Here is a 22406-nt window from a genome sequence, read left to right as displayed (position 1 = left end):
TAGAGTGCCATGTATATGTAAAATTACAGTCTTGTTTTCGTACAGACATTTTAAAACGTTTATCTGGTGTTGTGGATATCCTCTTTTTCTCATAATTCTCCACAGTTTCCTTCTATCGGCATTAACGAATGCCTTATTAAAATTAATGAAGGCTAGTGGGCTTCCCTATTATATTTTCTCCATTTTTCGGTTATTTGTTTAGTTATAAATACTACATCTGTTGTCGTCTGCCCCTCCGAAATCCTATTTGTTCTTCACCTAATAAACCCTCAGCTATAACCTGTTGTTTATTATTCTTTTGTAAACTTTATTTGCGGTATCAAGTAAGCTGGTTTCTGTAAAGTTCTCTCAGCTGTTGCAATCTCCTTTTATAAATAACGTTATTTCTTTGCTTGTGATCATGCTTCTGGAATAGTTCCCTTTCTGCAGCATATATACTAAATGCACTTAAGAGGCAAATAAACTGGTACACCTGCCTAGTATCGTGTACGGCCCCCGTGAGCACGCAAAACATATTTGGAAATTTATTTTAACATTGATCATTGGAATTTCAGCATATTAAACTTGAGTCATAACTAAGCTGGTGCCTTATTTAGGACTGTGAAAATGTGAGTTTGTAATCTTACGGAACACATCAAATAGGGAGCCAAGATTGGGAGACTACATACAACACTGCATTCATAAAATAACACACAAAGAACGTTGAAACATAAATCCGAAAGAGTACGAGGCGGTGGAGACGTCTCTCCTGAACAGCAACCCTGATATGCTCAATAATGTTCATGTCTGGGGAGTCTGGTGGCCAGCGGAAGTGTTTAAACTCAGAAGAGTGTTCCTGGAGCCACTCTGTAGCAATTCTAGACGTATGGGGTGTCGCACTGTCCTGCTGGAATTGCCCAAGTTCGTCGGAATGCACAATGGACATGAATGGATGGAGGTGCTCAGACGGGATGCTTACGTACGTGTCACCTGTCAGAGTTGTGTATCAGGGCTCCCACATCACTCCAACTGCACACGCTCCACACCATTACATAGCCTCCACCAGTTTGAAAAATCCCCTGCTGAGATACAGGGGCCATGGATTCATGACTTTGTCTCGATACCTGTTTACGTCCATCCGCTCGATACAATGTGGAACGAGACTCGTCCGACCAGGCAACATGATTCCAGTCATCAACAGTCCAATGTCGGTGTTGAAGGGCCCAAGTGAGGCGAAGAGCTTTGTGTCGCGCAGTCGTCAAGGGCACACGAATGGGCCATTGGCTCCGAAAGCCCATATCGATGACGTTTCGTTGAATGGTTCGCACGCTGACACTTATTGATGGTCCAGCTTTAAATCTGCAGCAACTTGCGTATGAGTTGAACTTCTGTCACGTTGAACGATTCTCTTCAGTCGTCGTTGATCCCGTTCTTGCAGGGTCTTTTTCCGGCTGCAGCAATGTTGGAGATTTGATGTTTTACCGGATTCGTGATATTCACGGTACACTCGTGAAATGCTCATCCCGAAAATCCTCACTTCATCGCTACCTCGGAGATGCTGTATCCCATCGCACGTGCGCCGATTATAACACAACGTTCAAACTCACTTAAATCTTGATAACCTGACATTGTAACAGCAGTAACTGATCTAGCAACTGTGCCAGACACTTGTTGTGTTATATAGGCGTTGCCCGCCGCCGAGCCGTCTTCTGCCTATACCAGTTTCTTTGGTGCTTCAGTGTACATGTAGTAATCTCTTTTGTAAAAGCATGCCTCCATGTTTTAGCATTTCAGCTTTTATATCGTCTATACCAGTAGCTTTTCTGTTCATTGTGGAATTCAGGGCTTCATTTAACTCATACATTCATTAATCGTCTACACATCGTATTTAAATTTCACCCTTTATATTTTATGCGGAGCATGTTTGTTCATACCACAAATTCTTGTAATGTTTTGTCCATTTTACTTGTTCGATGTTATTTATTTGAGTAATTACTTTTTCTGTCTGACTGAGCATTTGCCGTCCGTGAACATCGTCCTCTATTACGCTTATAAACTCAGTGCAGCTAAATCTCAAGCAATTTTAGTCTGTGACAAAAGACTTATTACCCCTTAGTTCAAGGAGTTTCTTCCACCTATAATCCTAAACGGCGCAGAAATAATATTTTCTTATTCTGCAAAAAACTTGGAGATGATTCTGGACCATCAGACTTGACTCAACATACAACTGCAGTCTCTAGGAAGATGTCCGCATCACATTCACTACATAAATGTAAAGACAGAGTCCCATCTTGAGCTTAAAAGGAAACTCGTAGACTCATTTATACTCGCCATGCTTCATTATGGCTATCCTTGTCCCCAGCGACTTGTTATGAGATCTCACATCAGCTGGAACTGGTGATGGTGATGAGTACGATACATTTGTGACGTACGCTATTTCGAACATATCACTCCTGTCTACAAACAGCTACCATCGATACATGTCGATAAGCATAGAGGTTGTCATACTCTGTGTTTGCTCTGTCATCTTCTCAATCATTGTACACCCTCTTGTTTACCTTCAATTCTTACACTACTATCTGAACAGAACAGCACGAATAACCGTCTTCAACAAAGTAAACTCCTCTCTGTACCACTGTATAACACTGCCACGATCTCTAAATTATTTTCTCTATCAGGAACCCAACTTTGGAACACCTTCTTCAAAATATCAAAGAAATGAAACTCCCTTCAAACTTCAGAAGACAGCACTTATCCACCTTCTACCACACAATAGCTGTCTCTTCCACGTGCTTGTCTGCTGCTCACTGTCGTCAACCCCCTCCCCAATTTTTCTCCCTCCCTAGCGTACAGAGTTCTCTATTTAATTTCATCCTACTTCCCCGCTCACGCCCCCTCCCTCCGCCTCTCTCCCCCTCCCCACCTGTTCCGAGACAATCCTGCATCCGCCCTTGAAGTGAGGACCTTAAGGTCCTAATCTGGTCATGTTAGATAAACAATAAATATGTAACTGAAATAATAAAAATTTGACGATACAAAATTAATTCGTTAAGTCCGTAGTCGCAATTCTTTTTATTTTGCCTACTGCCTGCCTGTTTCTGTACCAAGTACCATCATCAGGCTACTTTTGACCAAAACGTTGCAGAAGAAATTAAAATTGTTCTTTAACAAACATTTTACAAGTACCTTCTCTCTATGATAACAAACGCATGATTCGGAGTGCAACTTTAAAATACCAGCAGCCCTTTGCCCCTGGCACACAGTCATCAGGCTTGCTTACGAAGATGTCTTATTCATTGTGACTCTTTTTTAAGAAGAAGAGCTCTTTATATAGGGGCACTCTTATCACTTCTGGATGCAATTTGCATCTACTTCAAATCTCAGACCAATACGCCGAGTACAACAGTTTTGGAATTACCTTGGAAGCACTCACCAAAAAGTTTTTAAATCTTGACACTGCACCATTATGTGGCAGAAAGTAAACGTAACATACTTCATGTACGCTTCAGGGCTCTGCCTCCACCTGTGGTTAAGATTTTAAATTGAAGTGACTTTAACAGTAATGTATATACTGCAACTACAAAGGTGTCATGGGCAATATGGTAGGGCAAGTGATCCACAACATAAAGAGAGCCAGTTGCTTATGAGTCTACTCAACCTGCGCAAGCCATGTACGTTTATGGTGTTTTTCTTTACATAGTTCTTGCCTATCGAGTGGCTGGAGCTCTGGAATCTTCAATGAAATAGATTAAATCGGTTCTGTAATATCTTTCACAAATAAATAATCACCCATCAAATCAATGATAAAGGAAGTCATCTGATTACCAAGTCAAACAATGATCTCAGTGGACTCAGTTTCTTACATGTACGAAATCAAACACACAGGAATTGGGTTAATAACCACTGAAATCAATAAACTAATGCCTTAGTAGAATCGCACAGTAAAACTGAAAATATAATTCAAGTAAACGGCATATTGGGACAAAACATTTACATTCGCCGGAGTAGTGCAGTGATTGCCGTAGATTAGGCATAGTGATGAACAGCACTACAGAAGGATATTTGTGTGCATATGATGCCGCCATTGAAAGCATCACGAACCTCGAACAGCAAATAAGTTTCAAAATAAAGGCTGAAATTACTGAACATCATTATGAATGAGTCTCCTTTACCTACAGTTCGCTTCGCTGCTGCGGCTTGGTCTCACAATGCTTATAACTTGCAAGTGCTGGCCGAAGTGGCCGCAAGCAACAAATCTTCTCTGTCTGCATCCAAGTTCAACTCAGTCGGATAAGAGCCTGTTGTCTCAGATGAGTAGGAGCTCCAAAGGAACGTGGACGTGACCAAGTTCTGCTCTAGAACTTTTAAAGGATTCCTAGCTCTGTTAACATCAATAATAGAAAAAACAACTAACATAGCATACACATGCATTTAATGGCATTGCCAACAATCGCTAGATAATACAAAATGAGCTAGTGGTTGTTAAAAACAAAATACGTTACTTCACTCTTGATATCCTTGATGTAGAATTCTTCTTTGGTAGTTTGTCGAGTTCGGTGATCTCGTTTCCTACAACAGGGAGGGTTTGTTGCTTTCGTATATGCACGGTGAAATGTGTTAACGAAGTAGAAAACGAGATTTCACTTCAGTTTTTTAATGTATGTCGATTCATTCACTTCACAGTACTCGAAACACTTCACATAATTCGAAGAAAATACGTATGAAAAACCAATATTCATTAGAGCTCAACAATGCATTCATCTCATTTTATCCTAACTAGATTCCAGAGTCCGACCAACTACGCCATCGCAGAACTATAACTGACGCACCACTCGAAAAAAAAAATGGCTCTGAGCACTATGCGACTTAACTTCTGAGGTCATCAGTCGCCTAGAACGTAGAACTAATTAAACCTAACTAACCTAAGGACATCACACACATCCACGCCCGAGGCAGGATTCGAACCTGCGACCGTAGCGGCCGCTCGGTTCCAGACTGTAGCGCCTAGAACCGCACGGCCACTCCGGCCGGCACGCACCACTCGACTTGACTCAGACTGTACCGTACGGATACACAAAAATCAATAGGGATACCATAGCTCGCAGCTCACAGATATCTGAATACATCGATACTTACATCCAAAAATATGTGAACAGTATCGATGTGATCGAAACTAGTTCCAAAAAGGTACAAATAAACAAGGTGCGGCGCTTAAATGCGAACAAATGAAACTTTTTTTTGAAAAGAAAGTTTATTAAAATAAAATACAAATGAAAATGTAAATACCTTTACGTATAAGTGGTGGTATCTTTCAAGAATAACATTACTCGATGTAGCCCCCTTCAGCCGCAGTGACCGCCTCCTTTCTTATCCTGAAGCTATCGCACGCACTCTTTAAAACAGCGCTGCCCATATTCGGGAATGCTGCTTCGATAGCGGTGTGTATAGATGTGACTCGTTACTGGTAACTCTTTCGACTACGCTCCATACGTAGTAGTCGAGGAGATTCAAATCCGGGCTATTTGGGGACCAGAACTCCTTTCAGCAGAACATGTCAACGTTATCAGAGACTCAGTTTTGGACTAAATGTCTCGTATGAACCGATGCACCGTCCTGTCGAAAGACGTGTTGTCTCCCGGAGGCCACAGTTACCATCTACGGTTTCACAACATCCGTCAAAACTTGTAGATAAACTTCTTTTGTGACAATTTGACCCTTTTCAAAGAAATGTGGTGGCATGATATCAGCCTCACTGGACACAACGCCTAGGACTTGAGCCCCAAATTTCTCGGAAGCACTGTACTTGGTCGCAATATCCTAAACAGTCGATCTCGGGCACCCGAAGAATCGAGCTATTTCAGTGGGCGAACGCCCAGCGCGAAGACTTTTGATAATCTCGGCTCTTCGGTTGTTCACTGAACTTGTCCGTAACATCTCGGCCATTTTGAGGTTCTGACTGTTTACTGGACGCCTATGGCTTTCAAAAAAGCCAATCGCGACCTCTGCCGGAAGTACGATATGGCGGGATATTCAAATTGAAATTTGTCCGGATTTAAGTCCCGCTGACTGTATTTAACACATCACAACAGGAATGATTATAGGAAACAATAAGTGTTAAATTAGCAATGTATCGCGAGGGTCAAATTTCTTTAACCTGTGTAGTATCGTAATCTAACATATTTCGCCAAACAACGAAGTATGTTGATCAGTCCCATCACGAAGCGAAGCCTAGAAGTAAAGAAGCCTGCCCGGGAAGTGACTATGTGCAGTGCGATTCCAACAAGGAAAAAAACTGAGCTCTGTGGTTTTCGGCATCACGTTGCAAGGTTGCTACTTTCAGTGGTAGTCAGGACTTTCATAAAAATGGAAATAGTAATGTTAATCCGAACACAGGAAGGAGCTGTGATCTAAATAACAACAGATTTATTCATTCTTAACATCACAAGACAAAAAATAGTCTAAAGACACGTCACACAAACATTTTTATTTGACAAACACTTTCACTAATATGGGGTCTATGGTGGACAAAGTGATCAGCTGGGGATCGACACACGACACTGACAAGAACACTAATCGCTTTATCAGACTTCATACGCGTGAATCCGTGGTATGGGCCGAAAACTACGCTACTATCAAAGATCGACACTATACTATTCCATAAAGAAAAATATGGTTTCAAAGAGCAGAGTTCTGAGGAGCATATACTGAAGCCCTGCAACGTAGCACCGAATACTTTACCCTTCTGGTGGTCAGGACGGCACACCACGATGCGTTCGACGGCTGCAGGCATGGACGGCAACAGTCTGTTATTAATGGCGTGCGCCCCAAAAATGCAAGTATACTGTCTCGCATTCGGCTAATTCGGAATGTAGCTACTTCTCTGTTAGCCTCAGAAACCCCAGTGGAATCCAGTGTGCACTTGGACTCATTTGCTGGTCTGCCAACCCAGTTTGACTCAGTGCAATGTCTATACGTGACAGAATGTGTCAAATGTTTAGACAGCCTACTCAAAACAAATAAGAACACCCACGTATCACTCATTGTGTGTGTGATGCTAGAAGCAGTACCTCTGACGGTTCAGAATGTGACTGGCATAGGCTGTAAGTGGCACACTAGCAAAGGACACAAGTCTCATCAAATGCTTTTTATTCCAGCCTTTGATCACAATCTCAATTCTTAAGACGATGACCGGTTTCGGTCCGTAATGACCATCCTCAGATCTTTTTTACACCTTGCCGGTCTGAGGCCATATTGGCATCGTCAAAATATACACTCCTGGAAATTGAAATAAGAACACCGTGAATTCATTGTCCCAGGAAGGGGAAACTTTATTGACACATTCCTGGGGTCAGATACATCACATGATCACACTGACAGAACCACAGGCACATAGACACAGGCAACAGAGCATGCACAATGTCGGGACTAGTACAGTGTATATCCACCTTTCGCAGCAATGCAGGCTGCTATTCTCCCATGGAGACGATCGTAGAGATGCTGGATGTAGTCCTGTGGAACGGCTTGCCATGCCATTTCCACCTGGCGCCTCAGTTGGACCAGCGTTCGTGCTGGACGTGCAGACCGCGTGAGACGACGCTTCATCCAGTCCCAAACATGCTCAATGGGGGACAGATCCGGAGATCTTGCTGGCCAGGGTAGTTGACTTACACCTTCTAGAGCACGTTGGGTGGCACGGGATACATGCGGACGTGCATTGTCCTGTTGGAACAGCAAGTTCCCTTGCCGGTCTAGGAATGGTAGAACGATGGGTTCGATGACGGTTTGGATGTACTGTGCACTATTCAGTGTCCCCTCGACGATCACCAGTGGTGTACGGCCAGTGTAGGAGATCGCTCCCCACACCATGATGCCGGGTGTTGGCCCTGTGTGCCTCGGTCGTATGCAGACCTGATTGTGGCGCTCACCTGCACGGCGCCAAACACGCATACGACCATCATTGGCACCAAGGCAGAAGCGACTCTCATCGCTGAAGACGACACGTCTCCATTCGTCCCTCCATTCACGCCTGTCGCGACACCACTGGAGGCGGGCTGCACGATGTTGGGGCGTGAGCGGAAGACGGCCTAACGGTGTGTGGGACCGTAGCCCAGCTTCATGGAGACGGTTGCGAATGGTCCTCGCCGATACTCCAGGAGCAACAGTGTCCCTAATTTGCTGGGAAGTGGCGGTGCGGTCCCCTACGGCACTGCGTAGGATCCTACGGTCTTGGCGTGCATCCGTGCGTCGCTGCGGTCCGGTCCCAGGTCGACGGGCACGTGCACCTTCCGCCGACCACTGGCGACAACATCGATGTACTGTGGAGACCTCACGCCCCACGTGTTGAGCAATTCGGCGGTACGTCCACCCGGCCTCCCGCATGCCCACTATACGCCCTCGCTCAAAGTCCGTCAACTGCACATACGGTTCACGTCCACGCTGTCGCGGCATGCTACCAGTGTTAAAGACTGCGATGGAGCTCCGTATGCCACGGCAAACTGGCTGACACTGACGGCGGCGGTGCACAAATTCTGCGCAGCTAGCGCCATTCGACGGCCAACACCGCGGTTCCTGGTGTGTCCGCTGTGCCGTGCGTGTGATCATTGCTTGTACAGCCCTCTCGCAGTGTCCGGAGCAAGTATGGTGGGTCTGACACACCGGTGTCAATGTGTTCTTTTTTCCATTTTCAGGAGTGTATAAATATAATCAGCACAGCATCGTCATATAGATCTAAAATAATCATTGTGTGGACGATGTTGCCTATTCTACACCTTATTTTAGATCTATATGACGATGCTGTGCTGATTATATTTATATGTTTTGACGATGCCAATACGGCCTTAGCACTTTAGGACATGGTGTAAAAAAGATCTGAGGATGGTCATCACGGACCGAAACCGTTCATCGTCTAAAGAATTGAGATTGTGATCAAAGACTGGAATAAAAAGCATTTGACAGAATTGGATCACCGTTTGTATACGCGACTATGTCGCAGCTAGTGACAAGTCTCACCGTTCAGGTAAAGACCTGCAGTTCTTTACTAGCCAAGCACCAGTACAAAGTGTCCGCTTTTCTTCCTCTCCTCTTTCCCAGCCAGCTTGGTAGCGAAGGACATTTACGTCTTAGACTGCTCACACTTAAGCACAAGCCAATGACGAGCTGTATCGCGGCATTCGATGATGGGAGACTGCTCCTTGCTTTGCGTACACAGATTTGACCAATCAGAGACTTTAAACTTAATTGATAGAAAAGGAAAAAAAAAAAAAAGATTCAGGTTCGCAGGATCTTTCCCACACGTTTACACCATGTCTTTTGCTACCGACATGACCTGGATGGAAACACAGCCCTCCATAAAAAGATCGTTATCTCCCCTGTTCCGTCCATTTCAAACTTTCCAAAGAACGGCCATAAACTCGCTAAAAGGCTTGTGCCTTAACAAATATGTTTTGTAGCAGAGTCTGGACGTCTGGGCGCCAGTGACCTGTCCCACGGAAATTCGCAGAAAGCTCACAGTCGTCTCATCAGCTTCCTGCCTAACAAGGGCCCATCCTCTGCTTTACTGCTGGTCTTCAAAGCACTGTCCATTGCAGCGGCGACTTCTCGGCGCTGGTCAGCCTACCAGGACGCGGCCACCGACCGACTGGCGCCATCCAACGTGTCTGCACAGTGAGACTGCAGAACTCGGCATTGGTTGGTTGGTTGGTTTTGGGGAAGGAGACCAGACAGCGATGTCATCGGTCTCATCGGATTAGGGAAGGAAGTCGGCCGTGCCCTTCGAAAGGAACCATCCCGGCATTTGCCTGGAGCGATTTAGGGAAATCACGGAAAACCTAAATCAGGATGGCCGGACGCGGGATTGAACCGTCGTCCTCCCGAATGAACTCGGCATTCCGCAAATGTTTTCAGCCAGGTTCTGCAGAAAATAAGCGCTTCCCTCGACCCTCAGCTGCCGTACGCCTTAACTGCAGTCGTTTGGATCGGCACCCGTTCCTTTGAACGCAGGTAAAGCTTACCTCTATGCCTTCACTAAAGCGCACACCATTTCATCGTGATGTATGAAGTCAGATCGTACTCAGGTATAGCAGCCAAGTAATAAAGACCAACTTCCCTAAGAACATTACGCAGCATAACACCGACTCAGAAGTGAGAGTGCCCTGCAACCTCTCAACGTAATTTTGGTTGGCTGAACACTAGTTCTTGTGAGTGCAAACGAGTAAGATGCTGCCTTACAGGTTGCTCGTCTATCTGTTACTGGCACTTCAGGTTGTCAACGGGTTAAAACTCTTGATAGTCTCGGCACTCCAAATTGTGTTTGACTTACTACTTCTCTCTGCGTACTTACCTCCGTAGATGCAGTTGCACTCCTTACTCCTGCTTGTAAATTATTAATGTGAACTGTTAGTAGCCGTCTTTACATTTATTTCAGTGCTGGCATAAGCTGTCGCTAGCACACCGGGCGGCAAAGACGTAGCGTGAAGATCGACAGCAGGCGAAGGATCAAGTGGCATGAGAGAGGCCAGTGACACGTCGTTAAGCAATATGGCGCCAACGCCCTCCTGACAGCAAGTATTTAGGCCGCTGTCGCTGACCGGAGGGCCTCACTGACTCACTCCGTTTGGCGTTTGTCAGTTCATCGCACGGTAGACTCAATTCACTTGCCAGGTTACGACAGTGCGTAGTGACCAGACTGGTGACCAAAGTTTGTGATAGCAATATTATCGATATTGTCTACAAGAAGACTACTACTGATGAGCTTGTACCACAACTCATGAACCCTACTCAAATTAAGTAGCAGCTATCTGTTCATATAAATAAAGAACTGTGTTAAGCCATCTGTGCGTTTGTGTTGTGAGAAGAGGATACCGGCCACCCGTGAAAACATCCTCTCCCTCGTTTCCACCGTACAGGACTCTACACATTCAAAATTCAGTTCACAGACACCTGGACAGGTGTCGGCGTTTCACGTACCTATAAGGAAGTCGCACACCTTTTGCTCCCATTCCACTTTCTAAGATTTTATCTTAACAGCATTTTTTTTCGGCCAAGTTTCACTCCCCGCTGTTTACCTCTACAATAGCAGCTCTTCCAGGTCTGTAGCCATTAAGCGCCAAGCATAGCGTGAGCGCAACTCGTCAGAAACAGACCCTGTTGGCCAGCACAACCTGGCCACTGAGTCTGTATTGTCTGACTCGAGACGCTCGGCATCTGAGTGGCTTCTTTCTTCTTCTTGTTCCGCGAACCACAGCTCGGGCTGAATTATAACTACCTCACACTGCAGGTTACACGGGAAGTGAGTGGCGATTCTTGCGAGTAGCGCCGGGGGCTGGCTCCCCACGGTTTTATGTCCTGTAGCATGTCTTCCATTCTCAGCGGAGTGCACAGTGGCTCCTGACTTAGCTGCGCGTGAAATGTAACATGCAAAATCGTAATATAAGTATTTATGTGTTGGCAATCACTTGTACTAATTCACATTTCATTATCCAGTGGGGATTCCGATCTAATCTGATTCTGTCATATAGGTCTTACATAAGTTACAGGACGGTTTGATAAAAACGGTCGAATAACCAGCTAGACCGTCAGTGTCCCAGCTAAAACAGACACACAGCGTGAGCAGCTCAAGGTAACAGCTTGCCGATGAAACAGTTTTGTTCGAGAGTTGCCCACAAAGTAATGCACTGCATTTGAACTACATGGCATGAAATAATGGTGTTTTATCTACACACTCTACTTTTCCACGTAATCTCCATCCCGCTCTATGGCCTTCCCCCAGCGCGAAACAACGGCGTGTATGCCCCGTCGGTACCAACCCATGTCCGGTGGCGGAACCAGTGCTTCATTGTATGAACCACCTCCTCATCACCCTCAAAACGGCTTCCACGAGTAGAATCATTTAATGGCCCAAACAAGTGCAATGACAACATCAGCTCGCTACTACATGTCAGGTGCGTCAGCCGTGGATGTTCTCCCCGACCGCTGCAAATCGTGGAGCTCCGCCGAAACGCCTTCTGATGACCTCCCCCTCCGTGCCCAGCGACTAACACTACTTCCGTCGACAGCAGATGCTCCATACACTTTGCACAAGCGTTTATGAGCGTTCCCCACAGATTCTTCCTCTGCAGTGCGAAATTAGATGACGGCAGGTTGCTTGTCACGTACATCACCTACAGACGCCATTTTGAAACTGTCCTGCAGCTACGCTATCTGTCGGATGTGACGGAAACGTGGCGCGGTGACTTAAAAGACTTCACGTAATACACACGTAACGCTTCGCATTCGTAGCATTGTAGCTGAGAAAAAAATTTGCTGTGCACTTCCTTATGGGCAATCCTCGTATATGAACGTTACACTCATGAGGAACAGTGGGGGAATTCTGTGCGATTTAAGCAGGAGAGGGACTTTATATAATGAATGACAGATTGTGTCAATTGCAGATGATTACAAGATAAGGCACAAGTGACAGATACTGAGGCGAGCACTAATGATGGATTCAGTCACGTCGATTATATGTTAAGAGATAACGATGCGCAGCGAAGAGAAGTGGAACAAAAACATGTACTTAATGCATCCCAAGGTCTCATGCTTTGGTTGAAACCTACGACTATTCTTCGGCCTATACAAATCACTCTCGTAATTGAGCTTAAATTAAATTTCATAGAAGCATGCAATCAATTAATTTTTACACTTTGCAATTGTGAATGGAAATGACAGAAATGTCAGAATGTCACTGGTACATATTTTACAGTCTCTCGGCGAGTACGCTCGCAGGAATACTCAGCTTGTAATGCAGGACAAAGTCATGGCTCAGATTTACTGAAAAGACTTCGGGGAAGAGCCGTGCGGCTGCAAAGGAGATCACGTACAGCACCTGTTCGTGGCTACTGCTCGGCAGTTGGAGATCGGTAACTGGTCGGGTTAAACGCTGCAATAGAAAGAACTTATGTCGACGACGAGGTCATTAGAGGCATACTAGTGTGCGTTTTGGAGCTGCTCTGGAACTTAAGTTGGCTACCTTTGAACTAAACATGGCATTCATTTCGTAAAACGCTGTTAGGCAAGGTTAAAAATTGATGTAAACAATAAAATTATCATATCGTCATTTTAGATGTAGACTTTCAACGAAACACCTCACACGGAAGGGACACAAGAGTTATACAAGAAAGATCAGAGCATACACAGAGGCATGAAGTACCTTCTGTCACGCACTGCTGCTTCGACGCAAAACAAACGAGACAGCCCGTGTTACTAAAGCACTATTTGTCGTGACAGTAATACGCAGTGGAGTTGTGTGCTTACCTAGTCATACTATGATTCACCGTCTTTTTATTTTTGCTTAGGAGGAGTTATTTCGAAACTGTTCTGAAAACATAAATCACTTTGCGTGATTTTACAGACTTTCATGCAGATGTTTTCATCACACAAGAAGGATAACATCGGAGATCATAAAATTTGTATTTTTAAATTTTAAGTTACATGTTGAGACGAAGTACAAAACGTACGACTGTGTTTTTGTGTTTCATGAACACGGCAAATGCAACGGCATCGTCATCGGTTGCTGTGAACTAAATCCAGTGGGATATATTTGTGGTGAGTACAAGAAAACCGTACGAACTTTCCCTCGCTGATCTGATTCATATTGACTGTGTGCGAAGGAGACGACTAGGACTCGAGAAAATGTAAACAGAAAGGCGCAACTCTCAAAAATGCCGTACACACACTGTCAATACGCAGCAAATCGGAGAGGAGGAGGTCGTGCGGTCTCCTAGTCAGACACAGACGGCGCCTGGGAATCACCTCCTATAGTTAGTAGATTAACTTTTTATTCATTCATAGTTTTTTTTACAAAATGACATCAGATATGTAATTGAAAAATGAAATAATTTTTAAAGAATTGCGAGGTGCCGGGGCTAGCAGTGTATTTAACACTAAATTCTTCTAGAATCTTCATATGGAAATGATGCTCTAAGCCCCCCCTTTTCTAACTCCGACTTTTGCTGTTGCACATGGATTAAGAAGAAACACGAACTGACTGTAGTCGACCCTGCAAGTGGAGTAGAAAAGAGTTTGGCACCTGCAATAATTTAATTTGATAGAAATTAATTAGTTAAAGGAAAGTTTTATTAACGTAGTGAGAAATGAAAGAGTTCCTCTACCGATTAACAGAATGAAAGTTCTGTCCAAAATAACAATTTGATTTATTATGACTAAACTCACAATAATAAACAAAACACATGAAACATTTACAATACATCAAATTGGATCAAATCGGATACTCAAATAAATGCTGTGAAGGTGAAGTTGTCCATAAACTAGATTGTTACATTTATGACGAAGTGGTATATGGAGCCAATTCCTTGCAACTCAAATCTTAAGAGAAACACCCAGCCAACCCAACATTAATTGCTGCTACAGTAGTGAGAACTCAGACAATGAACACCCAAGACAGAACCACGTAAGAAAAGACAGGAACAGGCGCGCTCTGCTGAGCTCCGATTGTCACACAGCAAAATTCCCTAATCTGCCGGTGCTGCGGACATACATTACCAAGCTGTCTTCTTAACTGCAAGGACACGATCTGGCGTACCGTAAGCGATGGCTGGTTCCTTTGACGTCCCGTCATGGTGATGATAATGTCGCGAGTGTAGCTCGAAACAAATTATCCTGGTCTGGTTGTTCCAGACTAAAGACTTCCTATCAGTACAAATACGCCTCTGAGGGAGACGAAAAAGGCACGCCACACAATCACTGACGGTACAGTGATTGATTTCAACAAGCGAAGTCACACAGTAAAACTCAGATACAGTCAACTTTAGCCAAAACTGCACAAGACAGACAACATAGGTCACTTGTATGCAGAACGCTCAACTGCCAACTGTACTCGGAAAGTTACGTTGAAGTCGAAACTTAAACAACTGTGTCAAACAGTTACAATTAAATGAAAGTATATTAGACAGCGAATGGAAGGCAGGCTGTCCAGAGCAGCGAGAGCTCAGTCTTGTAACCTACTCTGACCGAAAGGCGACAGACAACTCCCCACAAGAGCACCCGTACAAGTCGAACACAGAACATTCGCGCCCCCACGGCAGTGGCCGTGGTTATACGTTCCAATCAGCAACTCGAAAACCGGCGAAAAATTCCACTCTATTGCCGGAGCACTACCATTCCACCAATGGAGATACTTGGCGCCAATTTCTGCGCCGATTTTGCTACGTCACAGAGCTATACCCTGAGCAAACCAATCACAGTTACGATTTTGCAGGACACGCGGGAATTTGCCCGCCAAGACTGCCTGGGAACACAAGTCATTCCCACGCCTCGCTGGTAGCCCGCCAGAAACGGTTTTCACTAAGTTTCTGCGAAGTAACGGAATCTCTAGCCCAGTCGCTCCTTCAGGCCCCTGCGGGCGTGTCTCCCCCGCTCTTATGACAATGTCGGCGTCTGGGCAGCATCCACTCGACTCCCTCACACCCGTCGGCTTTCAAGCTCAGCAGAACCCGCCTGTCATTGGACCACCTGGGTGACGAGAGACGCTGCGTGGGAAGTCCGCGTGTGAAGGAATAGCAACTTTTCACCGCATGCAATTAGAGAGGAACATCGAATAACTCAGAGTAAGATAGAAATATGAGAGGGGGCTCATGCCACCTCTCAGAATAACTAACTCATGCTTACAATAACATATAGTCATCATCATCATCATCATCATCATCATCATTAGTGTTCTGCCAAAAGGCAGATTTTCACATGGTAGTTCTCCAGGGTGGCAGGTCTTCTGCCATCCTCTTCTAGTCCACGTAATTTCCTCTTCCCTTTATGTCATCTGTCATTTTGTATCTCCTTCTCCTCTCAGTCTTCTCCCACAAACCAGCATCTGCTAGCAAGCACTCCCTTCTCAGTGAATTCCCCAACCAGTTCTTATTCCTTTCTCTTATAATCTTCAGCACACATCTTCTCTCACCAATCCTTTCCATTACTCTTTCATTACTCACTCTTTCCATCCACCTTATACTCTCCATTTTCCTCCACATCCACATCTCAAATGCTTCTAACCTTTCTTCATCCTCTCGTCTCAGCGTCCATGTTTCTGCCCCACATAGTGCAACACTCCAGACAAAACATTTGCCAAGCCTTTTCCTTAGACCCTTATCTAATTTGCCACGTAACAGTCTCCTCTTTCTGCTGAATGCCTCCTTCGCTATGGAAATTCAAGTTTTCACCTCCTGGTGACATCTCCATATTTAGTCACACTTTTAAATTATTGCCGACCGGTGTGGCCGAACGGTTCTAGGCGTGACGATCTGGAACCGCGCTACCGCTACGGTCGCAGGTTCGAATCCTGCCTCGGGCATGGTGAAAGGTCTCTGTTGGATTCCTTTCATGTTAATTTCTTAAATCTATTGTCATTTACGGCATACATTCCACTTCTAAATTTACTGTGGCGTCCTGACTATCTGGGAGGAGACTGAGTAGTGGAACGTGTTACTTTTACACATAAACAAGAACGATCTGTCATACTACTACACTTTAAAGCACAGTTTATGTGTAATTCATGTCACACAGTCTCATACGGAACCTACATCCACTTTCTTTTATATACTGTATATGATAAGATACTGTCATCCCCCTTCCCTTCTGTGTGAGACGATGAATGAGCAAATGTATTTCTAGTTGCATGCTGGATGGTAGCAGACAAGCCTGCCTGCTAGAGAATGGTAGGACCAACGTCGGAACAGGTAGCTACGCATTCTAAAAGCAGAGAGGTTTCTATTCTTAGTATGGTCCTGTCTGTCCCTTGTCATGTTGGTATAGGAAGCTGCCTCTCTGGTCACTTCCGTTTGTATCTGTGAGGCATCCTCAGGAAGGGACCAGGTCAGTCTGTCCGCGGCGAGCGTCTGAAGTGGTAAGATCTCCGACTAAGCGCGTGTCTGCTAAGTCCATAGTACAATGGATTTCGTAAGTTCAGCCAAACTGAACATTTAATCACCTTTATTTCATGTTTAGTTCTAAAATATCTAATGTTATCTTAAATTGCAACGCAGTCTATTTCGAGTGTGAGGTTCAGAATACCTTCCGGTAGTTGCTTTGTCACTACTTAGTGAGTAAAGTGGAACCACGTGTTGACCAGTAACTCTAACTAAGATCATCAATCTTAAATGCGAATGTGCGTGAGATTATAACGTCTCGTCTTGACATATTTTTCAATATAGCAACTTTTCTTTATGTTCAACCCACGTGGGGTGTACTTTGTGAGACCAGTACCACGTGCTTTTATCATTGTTTGACCCATCAGGTTAATAGTAAGACGATAATAACCAGTTTGAGGTTTTTCTTTTGTAAATTGCTTTTCGATCTAATTTATTTTAATTATCAAAATTACTGTGGAGTTACACTCTTTGTGTAAACCAAGTTGACCACGTGAAGCATGTGGTGTAATCATCAAAGTAGCCCTCAGCTATTCTTTTCGGGAAGATTTCACAGAGAGTTAGTATGAATTTAGTATACCAGTGTGTGGTAATTACATGACGGACAGGATTGTGCTACGAACGTAACTTCTTTGGGTGAAAATTGAATCGGTTGATTGTGGTTAATTTCCTCTTGCATATGTTTCAACGTTCTTCGTGTGTTATTTGATGAATGCAGTGTTGTATGCAGTCTCCGAATCTTGGCTCCATATTTGATGTGTTCCGTAAGATTACAATCTCACATTTTCAAAATTCTAAATAAGGCACCAGCTTAGTTACGACTCAAGTTTAATATGCTGAAATTTCAATGATCAATGTTAAAATAAATTTCCAAATATAAACTGATTTATTTCTTTTTATTTAAATTCTCTTTTTTTTATATATATATCACCGGTTGTCGTATGACTATTAAACGATTATAAGTAATGTTAGTCTGGTTGGGAATTTGGTAAGCTAGACTGGATACCTGGTGAAACAGTTGCGCAGTAATGCAAGGTTAACTTCCCCAGAGAGCTCACAGCTTTTAACCCGCTTTTATTGTCTATCAGCACCGCTTTCATAGCAAATTAAAGCTACAACGTTACAATGGATGTGTGTGATGTCCTTACGTTAGTTAGGTTTAAGTAGTTCTAAGTTCTAGGGGACTGATGACCTCAGATGTTGAGTCCCATAGTGCTCAGAGCCATTTTTTTTTTAATTATTCATCTATGTCATGATACTGGTCACCGCCCCCGCTACAAACAAACAAACAAACACTACACACCCCATACGGCTCTGCACTGTAGAATTAATCATCAGTAATTCTGTGCATACGTCTCAATAGTAGTATTTATCAAACCATGAAAGTTTGCTATAGAATGACTGGCGTTTGTCATTAAAGAATGTTAACTTTTTACCACTCCCTACTCTTTGCTGTCTAAATAATCCTTGACGTGACATTATGAATTACGTAAGGGGTACATCTGGGTTTCTCCTGTCTCTCTAACCTCATAGGCCAATTTATTGTACGATTTTATTCCCTTGCAGAAAATGATATTTTGTGGTTTTCCAGCATCCAACTTGGTGATAAATACTTCATCGACACGGTATTTTGTCTCTATGGTATATTCGCTGACTTCCTGCTGAATCCGGTTTACCAAGACACATCTCTGTTTATTGCAGCATTGTCCTAGCTTCTCGCTCTGTGATCTTTCCAGCTGAGTAACATACACGCCTAACATACCTGCAATATACGTATCGATTTCGGTAAACCATCTTCTGATCCTGCAGATATTTGCTTTCCATGTGCCTCAGATTTTTTCGTTTAAGGCTCTAGACAATTGTTCCACTTTAGCATGGATTCATTTTTAGGCCGTTTGTATTGTTTCAGTTTGCGCTGGTCCTTACCTTGTTGAGTATAAACACAGATGTAGAAAGTAGAGCCTGTTTTACCAAGCTTGGAAAAAGAGGTTAAAATGTAGGATGACTGTAAGAAATAAAGAGCTGTGCATGAAGGCGGACACACGAATCCTGCATACTTCTTGATAGATATTGATCGATAAGGGGAAATGAAAAAGAGTGCAGGGTGTTCGAAAAATCCGTGTGCCCATCTTGACTTGAAACCCGTTGGGGACAGAGCAGCTGAACTTCAAGTGCTGCGGTCAAAAATGCAGGACCACGTTCAAAAAGATGTGATAAGGAAAGCAATTTTAGACCAATATTTGCTAATGGGTTATGGAAAGACGAATAGCAGTCTACTGTCTTTTTCTGGCACATTTTCCAAATGCTGAATCTCGTTCAGGAGTCATATTTTCTGATGAATGCACGATATGTTGCAGTTCGCATAAAAGGACCGTGGTTTTCTGGTGTAAGGTAGATCATCATTGCGTGTAAGAGTTGGAAACGTTATGATGTGGACGAGGATGTTATCACGAAACCACTTCGGACAATTTTTTTTTAAGGGTAGTTAATCGCAATTGTTATTTGGACTTCTTGTAAAGTAGTATATATACATCTGATCTAAAACGAGAGAATAGTGGATCTTGTGGGGTTACAACAGGACAGAAGTCTAGGACAATTTGTTATTCGGGTGTGTGAGTTCCTTGATGAATGATTTCGAGCCCACTGGCGTAGTTCAGCAACGTCTATAGCCACACTGAAATGAGCTCCAAGAAGTTTAGACCCACGACACCAGAGAACTCATTATGGGACAACGTCAGGGAAATCACTAAGAAGCTGCTGCAACATATTTATTGAATCAAGTGACCATCTGGGAAATACCAAACGCTTAAAAAGTGCCAGGCCAACTGAGATATTGAAATATGGAGGAGAAACACTGAATAGATGTTTCTTTCACCTGATACAGGTAATCTGGAAAACTGATACTACACAAACAGAATAGAAAGAATCACTAATAGTCCCGTTACATAAAAAAGGAGGCAAGGAAGACTTCAGAAACTGTAGGGGAATATCATTAATTAACATTGCCTATAAATTTTGTCCTGTTTATTGCTAAACCGATTGATACCGTATGCAGAAAATGTAATTGGGTATAATCAAAAAGGCTTTCGCAGAAACAGATCCACTGCTGACAATATAATTGTAACCAAGGCAGTAAATGAAAAATTGCGTGAATGTAATCAAAAAATGTATTACTTGTTCATCGATTTTATGTAAGCTTATGATTGCGCCCACAGGCAAAGCCTGGTGAATATAATTGTATTACCAATTAAACTCATAAACCTTTGGAAAACGCACATGAATCATAATACAAGCTGGGTTTTGCAGAAGATAAAGCGTCTGGAGACGACATGTAGAATATAACAGTATTTCCAATTAAACTTATACATTTTTGTAAAATACACGTGAGTTGTGTAATGTAAGCTGGATTTTGTAGAAGATAGAAGCATTTGAAGACAACACGTGAGATCAGCACTGGAGCTTCGAGTACCTTAGAAGCCAAGAAGAAGAAGAAGAAGAAGAAGAAGCGACTACCACGGTTGAACACCACGTCAGGCTAGTCTGAGTGTACGAATCTACAGTCCAGAAGCCAGAAGACTTCAGGATCGCTTCTATAACGTGACGCCGGCCGTTGTGGCCGCGCGGTTCTAGGCGCTTCAGTCTGGAACCGCGTGACCGCTACGGTCGCAGGTTCGAATCCTGGCTCGGCCTTGGATGTGTGTGATGTCCTTAGGTTAGTTAGGTTTAAGTAGTTGTAAGTTTTAGGTGACTGATGACCTCAGATGTTAAGTCCCATAGTGCTCAGAGCCATTTTTTTATAACCTGATGTAATATTCTTGATTTTCATATGACCATGACGGATTGTCTGTGTCTAGGTTTTCCGTGGTGTCCGTGATGCCGTTCTCAAAAGTACATCGAAAATGTGCTGTTGTGTTTACAGAAAACACTTTATGAGGAGTAAGATAATCCAATGTGGCTCGTCGTCGATACAGGACTAACGAAGACTTGCGAGAAAGTATTGAAGAAGGCTTTTGACGTACCGTAAGTTCTTAGATACACAACAAGATGTCAAAGAGGACATGCATGTGAAGAGATCTCTCCTTCAGACATGACGGTGCACATACAGATCCTCCGGATACATGGTTTTTATATGTAAGTACTTGCGTGTATAATGTACAGCATACTCTACATGTCAAAATAAGTGAAGCGCCCACTAGCCATGGTCGGATGTCATACGCACACCATTAGCAGGTATATAAATGATGACATTTGTAATTTCCTGTCACAGGTCGAACGACCACCAGAGGGAATTAATGTTGTTCGAGTTTAGTGTTGTTCCCAGGACTGACAGGGTTAAGGAGCGTAACAGACTCAGATGTCGAGTAAACACTGTGAAGGAAACAGAGATGCTGCATACTCATGTGAGACAGCGTTAGTAGCGCCTAACAGAACTTTAACGTAGCCTCAGTGTGGATGGTCCATTTGGCTGGCTGTTGAATCGTGAGGATTTCTGGGCATTAGGATGTGAGAATGGACCGATGTTTGACTGCACGGGAATTTGAGGGCAGGTATAGGTGTCATCAAGGTTCCGAACGACCTCGTCTGACAGCCACAAGGAAGGATCGGCGTACTGTGGACAAATCACACTGTAATAGCTTCATACCTCCACCTGCCATCCAAGATCAAGTAATGGACTTCTGCAATATTCTGCGTCTTCCTGCACCATTGGTTGCAGACTAGCAGAAACCAGACTAGGGAGTTACCGCCCCATGTGTAGGCTGCCACTAACACCACAAAACAAGTGCCTGCGTTTGGACTGTGAAGCTGGACCGCTGACGAAATTCGTCGCACTGTGTTCTGTAATGAATCACTGTTCTGCAGTACCCTGATGACGATTGTCGCCAAGTTCTGGATTGCTTTCGAAAGGCATTGTGGTCTGGGGAGCCGTCGAGTATGACTTCGCGTCATGGGTGGTAGTGGCGCAGGGAACTCTGCGTCCAAACATGTCACTCGTCTCTTTGAACTATCTGAATGATATTGAGATACTCTCATGGCCAACAAGATCCCCAAACCTGTTTCCGACTGTACATATATACGGGACTAGCTCTAAGGTGAATTCCGCCCGACTGCCAGTATCCAGAGTATGAAGCACCAATTACAACAGTTGGTAGCCATTTTTCCTGAGGGAAGGATACAAGAGCTTACTTACACTGTTCGGACTCGTATCAGGGCATGCGTCCAGGGGGTGCAACGTCATGCTGGTAAGTGCGTCCATACTACCAAGCCCTTTGTGATATTGACTCGATATTTATGAAAAGCGCTAGTTTGCCTTTGTTCTGCAGTATTACTATCACTGTGTTAACTGGTTTTCGGCTTACAAGTCCATCTTCAGACATTTACTGACCATTGTCAGAATGCAGTTACGATATTTGTAAACGACATTCGAAATGAAATTACACATATAGACTGAAGTAGAAACGTACAGTAAATAACAACTTTGACACTGTGGTGGTAATACAATGTAAAAAGTAAAAA

Source organism: Schistocerca americana, chromosome 7 (genome assembly GCF_021461395.2).
Source record: "Schistocerca americana isolate TAMUIC-IGC-003095 chromosome 7, iqSchAmer2.1, whole genome shotgun sequence".
NCBI classification, from domain to species: Eukaryota; Metazoa; Arthropoda; class Insecta; order Orthoptera; family Acrididae; genus Schistocerca; species Schistocerca americana.
Note: the sequence above shows the minus strand (reverse complement) of the source record.